Source organism: Micromys minutus (assembly GCF_963924665.1).
Source record: "Micromys minutus genome assembly, chromosome: 6".
Lineage (NCBI taxonomy): Eukaryota > Metazoa > Chordata > Mammalia > Rodentia > Muridae > Micromys > Micromys minutus.
Window position 1 is genome coordinate 55,381,356 of NC_137975.1, and position 14,463 is coordinate 55,395,818.

General features: G+C 38.0%; 1 pseudogene across 1 annotated transcript; it reads left to right on the forward strand.

Annotated features, from left to right (window-relative positions):
* The first annotated feature begins 8,471 nt into the window (after window positions 1-8,471).
* On the forward strand, window positions 8,472-8,930 carry LOC308422008 (large ribosomal subunit protein eL24-like; annotated as a pseudogene). Its single transcript has one exon. The product of its transcript is annotated as a large ribosomal subunit protein eL24-like (transcript).
* The last annotated feature ends 5,533 nt before the right edge of the window (window positions 8,931-14,463 follow it).

A 14,463-nucleotide genomic window follows, 5' to 3' on the forward strand; every position in this document is an offset into this window, starting at 1 on the left:
GCAGAAGTATCAAGTAGTTTCTAGTAACTCAAAGAATAATTATGACTTACTTTTCAAAAGCAAAAATTGAAACTTTATCCAAAGTAAACTTTGAAATACTAGAATTTTATACTGCCAACAGAAGTATGGAGAGGTGGAAACACTAGATTGTGGCCTTTGCCTGAAGAAACCTTTATGGTTTCAATATGAATTACCTGCTCACTTATTTTTGAGCACTTGAGCAGCTGCTGGTAGGATTTGGTTGTTGTTTTGTTGTTCGTTTGTTTCTTGTTTGGTTTGTGGAGTTTTTTAGGAGGGGAAGATTCTAGAAACTAAAAAATGAGATGTGTCTGGCAAAAGTAGGTCACGGGCAGTGAGTAGGTCTTAGGCTTTTATTTTCTCGGACCCTGTCTGTCTTATTCTGTATTTGCCTTTAGTGAGATGATGCACTGTCCTGTGGCAAACTCTCCTGATGTGTGATGTTCAACTTAAGTACGTGAATCCAAACATGCACAGACGGAACTCTCTGAAACTAGGAGCCAAAATCAATCTTTCTGCTTTAATATTTCCTCTCGCAAATACTTGAGCATAGAGATGAGACAACTCAGTAAGGCAGGCACTTCCCCCAGCCTGTGTGTGTACTCCTTCCCCATCACCTGCCGATTTTGAGCATATAGTTGAACTAGACTAATCAGTTAATCAAGAGACAAAGTACACAAATTGACTAATTTGTACATTTCATAGAGTGTAACTTTAAATATGGTTTTAGTTCATTTTCTCTATCTGATTAACATGTTTTATTATTATAAGAATAAAGTCAAAACTATGTCATACTGGTGTCTTTATACTCTCCCGTCTTAAGGTGAGGAGCATGTTTAAGGACATTAGTTGTGTACTCAACAACTAAATTCCACTAGAAAGATCCAGGAAAAATGAACATTAAAACAACTCTCAGATTTTAAATGTCTTTAAAAAATATTCTATCAATCATAGAGTTTAAGGAATACACTTGTAGATGGCATATGATAAAATAGTTTTAAGGAGTCAATCACAATCAATTATTTTCTCATAATTAAATACTTGAAATGAAGTGATTGTGTTAAATGGGTTTATGTTGTGGCTCATTGTTAAATGTTTTCAAAGGTATATGTGCATGAACACTCAGTTGTAGTATTTAGGAAGGGTGGAGAACATTTGGTAAAATATTGCTCAAGGAAAGAAGCCACTGGTTTTAGACATTATAGGATTTGGGGATTGATTTTGGCTTTGGTTTGGTTTGAGACTGTGTCTAAACCAATGGCTAGCTATGGCTAAACTTCACCTGGCTTTGTAGGCTATGCTGACTCCAATTCATAGACATATGCCTGCTTCTTTCTCCAGAGTACTGGCATTAAAATCATGCATCCATCATGCCAGTTGGTTCATTAGGACTGCATAACCCAGGCCCACTTTTTGTATACTCTCTTACCTTCTTGACTACAGAGGCAATGTGAGCAACAGATTTCTGCTTCCACTGCCATGACTTCACCAAAATGACTCCCTGTATCTATTCAGATATATAAGCTTTTCTTCCCTGAAGTTTCTTAACAGGTATTGAATGAAGCAGGTAACTAATACAGGATTTATTATTGGGTTACAAATAACATCCATTGTTATATGATAATACTTATAAAAATCATGTCTAGAAGAATTAGTCTTTATTATTAAAGTGCTATGAAAAAGATTTTTTTTCTATGTATACAATTCCTGTGTTTAAAAGTAACTTATAGATACTCATGAGGCCGGTAAGCCTGACCAGTTTATCTGAGTCTGTAATTTTAAGAACTATTTCACATTTCTCGTTTTTGTCACTAGACGCTTGGATGTGCCACAGTCATAAGTACTCCATTAACTTCTATGTGCCTAACCTACCTTGTTGTCCTTGTTCCTTTGAACTGAAATTACTAAATTAAAATCACTTCCTAGGGTCAGTATGAAACCAAACAGGAATACACAAGGAAGGGGCATTTGTGAGTCAATAAAGATTAACAGTGGGGAACAAGCCAACCCCAGAAGTCATTCTTAGATTATCCCAACTTAATTTTTATTCTTGATGTAATCATACATGTTATAGAAGCCATGGTGCTTGTAGCATCTGCTAAGAAAAATAATCTTAAGACGACTTTGAGTAAATGGTAAGTATTAACAGATCCTAAGGAACCATCCTATTTCAGAATAATTAGGCTTTGACAATAGTTTGCACTCAGTATAGTTGTGCAACAATAATCACTTCTTGTAAATGATCTCATGGATTTCAATTTTAATGAGGCTTAGGAGTGAACAATCCACTTAATGGAGGAGGAGTGGGCCACTGGGAATAAGATGTGACTTCAGAATAAGAAGAGATCTGGGACCCGATTTAGTGGGGTCATTTGAATTATGATTTCTTTCTTTCTTTTTTTTTTAAGATTTCTTTATCCAACTTAGAATCAGTTATCTTGGATCTGCATTTCCTCCTCCCCTTGTCAAGCCACTCGGTCTAACTAATTGGTTCTCATTCTACTGCATAAGGTTCTCCAAAACCCATCATCCACACACTTGGCATAGGAGAGTCGTGAGATAAAAGAGAAGGAACTTCATTCAAACAAACTTTTAGGGGCAGTCCACAATAGTGTTTTGGTGTGGCTGAGTGACAGACTGAAAATTCCTTACTTACTGGAATTTCAGTTTTACCTGGCCAGACATGGTTGTACTTTTACATAACCACAGATTATAGGAGGCTTGGGCATAGTGAATACTCCCTAAAATGTTTATGGGGTAAATCAAATCCAGCCTTAACAGAAGAAAGCCTACTTTTAAAAATATAAAATAAACTCAGAGTTGTTGTTGTTATTGTTGTTTTCCTCCTCCTCCTTCCTCCTCCTCTTCTTTCTCCTCCTCCTCCACTTTCTCCTCTTGCTCTTCTTTTTCCTCTTCCTCCTCCTCTTCCTCCTCCCTCCTTTTCTTCTCTTCCTCCTCCTCTTCCTTTTTCTTCTTGCTCTTGTTGTTTCTGTTCTCCTTCTTCTTCTTTTTCTTCTTTCTTTCTTTCTTTCTTTCTTTCTTTCTTCCTTCTTCTTCTTTTACTTTTTCTTCTTCTTCGTTTTCTTCTTCCCCTCTTCCTCCACCTCCGCCTTCTCCTCTTCTTTCTCCTCTTTTACTTTGCCTCCTCATCCTTCTCTTCTTTCTTTTTTCTTTTTCCTTCCTTCCTTCTTTCCTTCCATTCTCTCTCTCTTCCTTCCTTCCTTCTTTCTTTTTCTCTCCCTGTCTCTCTCTCTAACACTCTCCTTTCCTACTCCCTTCCTTCCTTCTTCTCTCTGTCTCTATCTCTCACTCTTTCATTCTACTTTTTCTAAATCTGGCAGCTACACAATGTACACATGGAAAGATGGGTTCAGTGCAGAATTTTGTCAGACATTTATTGACTACCTAAGTACTCTCCAAATTATTCCACAAAATAGAGTCAGATGGAACAATTCCTAACTGATTTTTCCAGGCCACAATAACCCTTATTTCTAAACCACACAAAGACTCTTCAAGGAAAGAGAACTTCAGACCAGTCTCACTTATGAGCATTGATGCAAAAATACTCAACAAAATCTTTGCAAACAGAATCCAAGCACACATCAAAATGGTCATTCACCATGATCAATTAGGCTTCATCCCTGGGATGCAGGGATAGTTTAATATTTGTAAATCCATCAACATAATCCACCATATAAACAAACTCAAAAAAAAAACACATGGTCATCTCACTACATGCTAAGAAAGCATTTGACAAAATTCAACACCCCTTCATGTTAAAAGTTTTAGAAAGAACAGGAATCCAAGGCCCATATATAAACATAATAAAAGCAATATACAGCAAACCAATAGCCAATATCAAACTTGATGATGAGAAACTTGAATCAATCCCACTAAAGTCATGGACTAGACAAGGCTGCCCACTCTCCCCCTACCTATTTAACATAGTACTGGAAGTCCTGGCTGGAGCAGTTAGACAGCAAAAGGAAATCAAAGGAATACAAATTATAAAGAAAGAAGTAAAAACATGACTCTTTGCAGATGATAGTGTATGTAAGTGACTCCAAACATTCCACCAGAGAACCTCTACTGCTGATAAACAAGTTCAACAAAGTGGTTGGATATAAAAATAACTCAAACAAATCAGTAGCCTTCCTCTACTCAAAGGACAAACTTGCAGAGAAAGAAATTAGGGGAAAAAAATAGCCTTCAAAATACAAACAATATGAAATATCTCGGTGTGACTCTAACTAAGCAAGTGAAAAAGCTGTATGACAAGAATTTCAAATCTCTGGAGAAGGAAATTGAGGAAGATCTCTGAAAATGGAAAGATCTCCCATGCTCATGGATTGGAAGGATCAACATTATAAAACTGGCCATCTTACCAAAAGCAATCTACAGATTCAGTGCAATCCCCATCAAAATGCCAACCCAATTCTTCATAGAGTTGGAAAGAGCAATGTGCAATTTCATCTGGAATAACAAAAGACCTAGAATAGTGGAATCCATCCTCAACAACAAGAAAACATCTGCTGGAATTACCATCCCTGACCTCAAGCTATATTACAAGGCAATTGTGCTAAAAACTGCATGGTACTGGTATAGAGATAGGCACATGGATCAATGGAATAGAATGGAAGATCCAGAAATGAGCCCTCACATATATGGTCATTTGATTTTTGACAAAGGAGCTGTAAACATTCAATGGGAAAAGGACAGCCTATTCAACAAAGGGAGTTGGTCCAACTGGCACTCAGCATGCAGAAGAATGAAAATAGACTCTTTCTTATCTCCTTGTACAAAGCTCAAGTGCAAGTGGATCAAAGATCTCCACATTAACCCAGGTACACTGAAACTATTAAAAGAGAAAGTAGGAAAATCTTAGAACACATAGGCACAAAAGAAAATCTCTTGAAGAGAACACCAATGGCGTGTGCTTTAAGGTCAAATATTGACAAATGGGACTTAATGAGATTGCAAAGTTTCTGTAAGGCTAAGGACACTGTCATGAAAACAAAATGGTAGCCAACAGAGTGGGAGAAGATCTTTACCAACCCCACATCTGACAGAGGCCTAATATCCAAGGTATACAAAGAACTCAAGAAGCTAGACACTAGAGAATCAAACAACCCTATTAAAAATGGGGTACAGAGATAAACAAAAAGTTCTCAATTGAGGAATATCTAATTGCTGTGAAGCATCTAAGGAAATCTGGACATCCTTAGTCATCAGGGAAGCACAAATCAAAACCACCCTGAGATTCCACCTCACACCAGTCATAATGTCTAAGATCAAAAATTCAGATGACACCAGATGCTGGCGAGGATTCGGAGAAAGAGGAACACTTCTCCATTGTTGGTGGGGTTGTAAACTGGTACAACCACTCTGGAAATCCATCTGGCGGTTCCTCGGAAAATTGGACATAGTACTACTGGAAGACCCAGTTATTCCACTTCTGGGCATATACCCCAGGGAAGCTCCAACATACAACAAAGACACATGCACCACAATGTTCATAGCAGCCCTATTTATAATAGCCAGAAGCTGGAAAGAACCCAGATGTCCTTCAGTAGATGAATGGATACAGAAATTGCCGTACATTTACACAATGGAATACTACTCAGCTATCAGAAACAATGACTTTATAAAATTCTTAAGAAAATGGATGCATCTAGAGAATATCATTCTGAGTGATGTAACCCAGTCACAAAATAACAGACATAATTTGCAGTCACTGTTATTTCAATACTAACCCGTGAAAGCTCTGAACACTCCAGAAACAACTCACAGACTACATGAAGTTCAAGAAAAACAAAAGCCAAAGAAAAAATGAGAAATCTTTACACACCAAGAAAACTTTGAGTATTTCCAGGTTACATCTTGTTTTACATGTACTTTATGCTCATTGTCACTAGTAGGATCTTAATGTACACTATCAAACCTTTAAAAAAATCAAGTACTGACAAAAATGTATTCATATACTTTTATGCCAGAATGCTTTTAAAATATGTACATTTATCTCTGTTTTCTTAAAATAAAAATTTTCAATTTAAAAAATTAATTTATATGTTAATCGTAATAGAAGCTTAACTACAAAAAAATAGTAATAAAACAATCACAGTAAAATAGTCTTACTATAAAATTCCCAGTGAATGTGGTGTTTCTTCTTTCAGTTGTCTTACTATACTTACTATACTTGCATATTTTCTCTTATGACAGGTACCTTATAGTATACCCAAATTGTCAACACTGTAATTGCCCAACTTTGGGGACCATACAAAGGTTACTAGAAGACAAATACTGTGACACAGTGCTGGCTGATCTGATAACCCAGGTGGTTATTCACTAATGAGCAGGTTGCATATGCAGCGAGGTCAGATTTTATCGTGCTACTCAGAAAGGCGTGCAGTTTAACCTCACAAGATACTTCTGGAATTTTCCATTGAAATTTTTCAGACTGGAGCTGACCACAGGTAATGGAAAAGTAAACTGCAGATAAGGCAAAGCTGTTGTCTCCTGTAAAGTGCTTGGGGAGACACTTGGAATGATCTCACAAATGATGTCTTTCCATAAAAGACAAAACCAGAAAGCAGAGTAACTGGGCCCTCTCATCCTCTCTGTCCCCTGTGCCCCCCAAACACAGGATAATTTGAAGAAATTACTCTTACAAAACTATGGTAGCTCACTCAAAGTTTATCATAAAACAGAATTTTATCCTGGAAACTACAGCTCGTTCCTGAAGTTACCCAAAATGAACAACATGTTGAATGATTCTGAATGCATTCTCAGTTCCAGAGTTGATGAAGATGCCTCCATAAAGGATCCTTCAAGCTTTGATTTGATCAAGGGGACTGAGCTGGGGGAAGCAGATGTTGTAATCTGCAGGAAAAAGTATAGAAGGGGCATGTGATTAGCAGGCTCTTAGTTCAGACTAGAGAGATCCTTGCAGCTGCAAATCAGATAGGATGAGAGTCAAATCTGCAAGACCCCATCCTTTCAAATCAAGGTTTCAGTGTGAAACTCATTCTCTGTTCCCAGTGCCACAAGTGCTGTCTTACAGCAAAATGCTCTGAACTGAAAAAGAGCTCCACTGACTGGTGTTCTAAGCATGCTCCCCAGTAGTGCTCCATTAATAAACTCCATTGCTTCTGCACACTTTGTCATTGAGCACAGTTTTCTCTTCCGCAGATATTTGCAGAATTTGCAGAATCATTTGGATAAGTCTAGATAACTATTTCTAGATACTTGTCACTCTTTATTCATGAACTACTTAGAGGTATGTGTCTATTTCTTTTAATGCACTTAGCATCAACACACAGTGCTTTAGAAAGCTGACAGCCTTTCCCCCAGCCTTATTTACATTGTAGCTATAAATGCACTGAAGTCACTCATCCTATATTATTACATTGTCATGGTTGCTACCTTGTCTTTCACTGCTCCTCCCTCCCTCTGTCTCTTGCCTTCTGGCAGATCCTCCTGTCACTAGGCCAATTATCAATAACTATTCAGCTTTTCCTTCTGACCAAATGGATTCCTTGTTCTTTAGCTGATGACAGTCTTAGAAGGACGCAGCCAAACTGGCCGTTAGCTTCTGACCTCTCTATAGACAACCTTATTATGGTAATTGTAAGGCTGGAAGTAGCAGAGACTAGGCCAATTACACCTGTCCTTTTCCCAATTCAGCCTGGGTTTAAATTACTCAGATGGGGTAGGGAGCATGCTTTTGGCTCTGGTTGAACAACAACTTTTCTTCTATTCTTGTGAAATTCAGAGACAGACATTTCTAATTATGGTTGTCATTAGGACATAATGAGCTAGTATTTCTTTAAATTGCATCATTCTTTATCAAACAAACCAATGTACTATATTTTAATAAGTAACTTTACTGGGGTATTTAAATTAAACAAATCTTTTAAATATATCTCTTTGAAATACAACAAAGCCTAAACTGAAAACAACCACTGCTTGCATTTGTAGTCATTTTGATATTAATGAATATAGAGATTTATGTAAATATTTAATATTAATAAGACTTTTAAATATTATGTTTGTATGTGGTTATATCTATAAAATTATGCATAGTTAATTCTATAAATGGCTAACCGTGGCATACATACATAATTATACCAGGAAATATATATATGCACATTATAGCTAAATGAATTCATTCTTTTAATTGCATTGTAAAAAACATTAGGAAGGAGAAGCTTTTACACTCATTTTAAAATTAAATTGGTGAGCATCAGAGTAGCACCCATATTAAATAATATATCGCTATTAATTTAAATTGAAATTAAACACATATATTCTTTTTTAATTTTAGCTAATTCCTCGTAGAATGTCTTTAATCAATTCAAGTCCTACATTTTCCGAGTACTTAGATACTCCTAGGGTGCTATTTTCGAAAAGAAATTTGGGGCCATCTTTCCCCAGGCAGGGTGACGTCTATCACCATGAAGGTCCAGCGGTGCAGTTTTAGTTGGTACGAGATCTACCCAGGACACAGGCGGCGCTAAGCCAGGACCGACCGGAAGGTTTCCCAGTCTCTCAGTGCAAAATGCGAGTCTGCATTCCTTTCCAAAAGGAATCCTCGGCAGATCAACTGGACTGTCCTCTACAGAAGAAAACACAAGAAAGGACAGTCGGAAGAAATTCAAAGATAAGAACCCGCCGTGCAGTCACGTTCCAGGGAGCCATCACTGGTGCATCTCTTGCTGATAAAATGTTCAAGAGGAATCAGAAACCAGAAGTTAGGAAAGCTCGATGAGAGCAGGCCATAAGGGCTGCCAGGGAAGCAAAAAAGGCTAAGCAAACATCAAGAAGACAGCAATGGCTGCTGCCAAGACCCCCACAAGGCAGCACCTAAACAAAAGATTGTGAAGCCTGTGAAGGTCTTTTCTTTGAGTTGGTAGGAAACGCTAAATTAGTAGATCTGAGTTTAAAATAAAGATCTGTCTTTAACTCAAAATGAAAGAAAGAAAGAAAGAAAGAAAGAAAGAAAGAAAGAAAGAAAGAAAGAAAGAAAGAAAGAAAGAAAGAAAGAAGGAAGGAAGGAAGGAAGGAAGGAAGGAAGGAAGGAAGGAAGGAAGGAAGGAAGGAAAGAAAGAAAGAAGGAAGGAAGGAAAGAAGGAAAGAAGGAAGAAGGAAAGAAAAAGAAATTTGGGAATCAGAGAGGCACAAACAGCTTAGAAATGGTACATTAGTTCAAGAATCCTTGCAAAGGCTGTATAGGTGATTTGAAAAAAGCATGTCTCTGCCAGGAGGGATTTTCCAAGATGAGGCCTCTCATCCTCAGTTTCGTGGCTCTGTTGCTCCTTCTGTTAATCTGATGTTGGAAGGAGCCACGTGAATGATGGTGAAGGGAACATGACAACTTTTGCACGAAAGAGTTCAGACGATCCACGTCTATCTCCAACAGTCTCACATGGGGAAGGCAAGATTCTTCTCTACTTTGTAAACATCTTCCCAGGAGGAGATAAGGTCTTTCTCCAGCAAAGTAGTCAAAACCTGGTTCATAGATTCACCACAGACCAGTTCCACTCATAGACACAAACAGGACTCCTTTAACAAGAGCTGTCTCATTCTCCCACCAAATCATCAGAGTTAAAACATAAACCCTAGTCAACGTTTCCAGTGCACCCTACTATTTATTCTCTATATTTTTGGTTCCCTTACCTAGGAATAATAGCCATATCTAAGAAGGAGAATCATCATGAAATACATTAAGTATTTAAATCCAGGTCTTAGCATGATGCCTCTCCCAATAATTCTACATGTTAGGATTTTCCTGGGTTAAGTAACAAACCTGAGCTCAATCCTGATTCTAGTATTTACAACTGTAAAGACAACACAGTGCCTCTAAAGATGAGGCTCAAGAGAAGAAATGTCTATAAATTTAACATACTTCTGATCTGTTTCTATGACTCCCTAATCTTCATAATTGCTTTCCTTTTCTCCCTTTCATTCTTCCTTTGGATAATTGAGTCACAGGACTTTGCACTGTCATATATAATCTATGTACAAGAATAATAACATACACATAGGACTTCATGTCACACACGTATATTTTTATTTTCTGGAAGAATAGTGTGTTTTTGCTGCCAACACCCACTCAACCAGCACACCCTGATTTTCTTCTGCTTCCTTTCCCTGTACTGATTCTCACTCTGAAATCACCTGGAGACCACCTAGGAAACAAATCTTCCAGAAAGCTTCAAGCTTATCCATACCCTACATGGTTATTCTGTCTTTCCTTGCTCATATCCTAAATCTCCTTGTCTTGTAGACTCCAGAATTGTAAAGTTGTATCTTTGCTTGAAGCTTTTTGTACCAGTCCTTAGAAATGCATTTGCCCCAGAATTATTGACTTGTGTGTGTGTTGGGGGTGAGGGGACTAATAGCTCAATCAGTGAAGTGCTTCCATAAAAACCAGAATTCAACCCCAAGGATTCATGAATAAAATAAAGTGTAATGACCCTTGTTTACAACCCTAGCATGGGGACACCAAAAAAGCAGGATCCCCAAGGCCAGCCAGTCTTGCCCACTATGCTAAATCTAAGCCAGTTAGAAATCTTGTCTCAAAAGAACTAGAACTCAAAGATAGACAGCCCATGAGGGACACAGTAGCCAAAGTTGTCCTTTGGCCTTCAGATACATCTGCACCTGAACACACACACACACACACACACACACATCCATTTTCTTAGTGTAACTAAGCACACAAAGCCTCGGATGGCCATGTCCACGTTAGAATAACTTTACAAGTCTCATTAAGGTTATTCTGGTCCTTGAGTCCCCACTAGAACCTGAGCAACCATTTCTAATAAGGGTCCAAATGATGCTAATGCAGTGTTCTGGTCAGTTCATTTTGATGACTATTGTAAGTCATGAGGATCATTTGCTTAAACTTCAACACTTTGTTTCTCACCTGATCCTGCCTGCTGTTGTTGTGACTTAGAGAAAACGGGGGGGGGGGCATGGGGGCATAAACCTTGCTGTCACAGAAAAGTTCGAAGGAGACTACTTGTTCCTCCGATGAATGGCAGCAATTAGCGATTGAGCCTGGGGATGCAGAAGAAGCAGATGAAGTAGGAGAAGAGGAAAATTATAAAGTGTAAATTATAATCGTTCATTTCAGTATCTGCTCAAATTCAAATTTATTTTCCTTAATCCAGCATGAAACAAACACAAAAGATGAGGGGAGAAAAATATCAAATTGCAACCCAATAAAGTGAACTGTTCTCTCCCTCTCTCTCTCTCTCTCTCTCTCTCTCTCTCTCTCTCTCTCTCTCTCTCTCTCTCCATTTTTATTTCCAGATCTCTGATGAACATTGTGGGCCTGCCTGGAAAGAACTTATCTCCTCTGGATTATCTGTAATTAGATTGCTAGCTGCTTTGGGCAGTAGCTGTGGGCTTGTAATCAGGTTTTGCACAGTGCCTGGTATAGTCTCTTAACCATAATAGGGCACTCAATAAATATTTATTGATGATCGTTATCTTTAATTCCTTGGGAAGTGTAGCCAACTAAGTAAGCTCCTCTACTTAGCTGAATGATAATGGAATTGATAAGTCATTATAGGGAGAAAGGACAGATCTGGTAGGTTTTGTAAAACCAGCCCACCATCAGATATGCAGAGTGGAGAGTAGCATTTGGTACCCTGGGGGCATGAGAAGTATAATGTGTTATTTTGTGCCAAACTCATCATACTGAAGTGCTGCAGAAGATAAAGCAACACACAGCAAGGTCTTCAATGTGGCTCGCCCCCAGGACATCCATGAGAATTGCTAATATTTGTAATATTTGAGGTTTTCTCATCACTGATCCAACTTTAAAATAAGCACAGAAAATTGACCTATAAAACAAATAGTTAATTACTGGCAAGCATTATTAACCACTGGATGACTTTTCTTTGTTAAAAATCATGGAGATGACATAAGTTGATACCTGATCCTTGCTTGGCTTATCTCGTCTCTCCCATCTACAAAACATGTCTGACCCTCAAATATGATGCCTGACATGAGGATAAAGTAAGCAGAGATTGCTTTTCAGAATTTAAAAAAAAAAAAAAAAAGGTTAAAGACTCCAAGGTTTTCTCCAAAAATGTACGTCTAATTAAAAACACACACAGGGGCCGGTAAGATGTCTCAGATGGCCAAAACACTTGTTACCAAGCCTCAGTACCCCAGATAAATCCCCAGGTCCAAACACTGGAAGCAGAGAACCAATTCTTATAAGTTGCTCTGGATGTACACCTGTGGTATTTACACACATTTCAATCAATCAATCAATCAATCAATCAATAAATATTACCAAATTTTGAAACAGTCGATTTGTATCTTGTGGAAGGAAAATGAAACAAGAAATTCAAATGCCTCAAACACTCTAGGAGATTCTTCTTTGGAAATCATGCCTAGGAACAGGGGAAAGAAGGGCCATTTCTCTTTTATGCACCCAGGGAATTTAGCAGTTATACTGCAAAATTCTCATTTGGTCAATGACCAAGCCAATGAGATTATTTTATTGTCTATATGATGCTTGACTGGCAAGAACTGTGGCAAAAACTTTTGTGCCCTTTTACCTACTCCTCAGTGAACACATGGAGTTAAAGAACACATTAAGTAATAGGTAAAATGTTTGGAGACAGAGACTTAGAGCACAGAATCCAAGAAGAGAATAGGAGGATTGCCCAACATGTGCCTGTCCACCAGGATCAGTGTTAGGAGAAGACATGACCCATTGTTTCTTACAAATGATTCCCCTGGAATTCTTTTCTTGGCTTGTCACATTTGCTCACCTTTTGACCTTAAATATTCCCCTTACTGCCTTGCTCCTTGCCTTTGAGCTCTGCTCCTCTCCTCCATACAGGGATCTTCTGTTGATTGAAAAAAAAAATGCATAGAAAAAGATTTAAAGGCTTTCATGGCCATTCAAAGAATAAAGACACCTTGCCTTGGTCTCTTCCTAGAGCTAAGTTTAAAATCCCACAACCTTCAGCACACAGCAAGGTTTTCTGTCTCAGTTAAAGATGTGGTTTTAGGGCTGTTTTCTCTTCTTTCTTATCTATAATGAGTACGCAAAAAAGTGTGTTAACAATTGGATACGAGGAGCCAAAATTCCATCTTATGACTTAAGTGGGATTGGAATTCTCTCTTTCAGAGGCTGGCTTGAGTTTCTTGGAATGGGAAGACAGAACTTCACCTCTCCTGGGTGGATGCTGATGGTGAGGGGAAAATACTTAAATAAATAATCTACTAGGCTTTTCTTGTTCTTGTTCTGTAAGTTACCTAGCAGGATGACTCAAAAAATGGCATCGAAAATGATGTTCCCTAAGAAGGACTTTAAAGCCAGTATAAGGATGTAGAATAGAATAAACATCACTGGGGTTTATAAAGGAAGCTGGAGGAAGACTGGACAACAGTCACAAAATACAGTTCCATGGAAGAAATAAGTTGTACAGCAAGTTACAATGAATATTACTTATAACAACTTAGACATTTTATAAAAAACCAGAAGAGGGGGGTAACTACGCTGGTGGCCCTGATTTGATCATCCACATTATACATGTGTTTAATTATCATGCTCTGGCCAACAGTCATGTATAAATATTAGATGGCAGGTATTCTTTTAAAGCAAGTGCAGAAAAAGGGGAAGAGGAGGGAAGGGAAGGGAAGGGAAGGGAAGGGAAGACAGGGGAGGGGAGGGGAGGGAAGGGAAGGGAAGAGAAGGTGGAAGATGGACAGGTGGTGGCTCCTGTCTATAATCTCAGCACTCAAACACCTGACTCAAAAGGATTGTTACCGAGGTCAAAGCCTTGACTACTCATCCAAACCTCTTCTCAAGAAAGTATGAGCAAGTGCTATGGAGATAGGTCCAAGGTGAGTGTGTCTCTTCCTGAGAATAAAAACCTGAGTTAAAAATTACAGAAATTAGAAAAATAAGATAGAAGGTAGAGACTGACACCCAAGGTTGCTCTTTAAATTTTACATGTGTAGACATACATGGAAACATACATATAAATAAACATATATGCATCATGCAACACACATATACAATCACAAATACAAAACACAACCAAAAAAATAATGTGGGAATAGATAATGGCTTGAGATGCACACACACAGACACACACACACACACATACACAAACACATACACGCACATTTTATAAAAGAAAATATTTAAAACAAAGAAATATTTTCAGCCTTCTGTGTTTCAGTGAAACAGTGGTCTATGTACAGGCACTTAGTAATTAAAAATAAACTCTAGAGAACTATAAACTCTGTATTCCAAATAATTTTCAAATAAGTTATAAAATATTTTTTTTAAAAGTTTCCATGAAGGTTGGAAGTTTAGCTCAGATGCAGTCACTACCTTCCTAGCATGCGCAGAGATTTTTAAATCTCTGATATAAACTGTCCAGTGGTTAGTAACACATTTCTATCTGC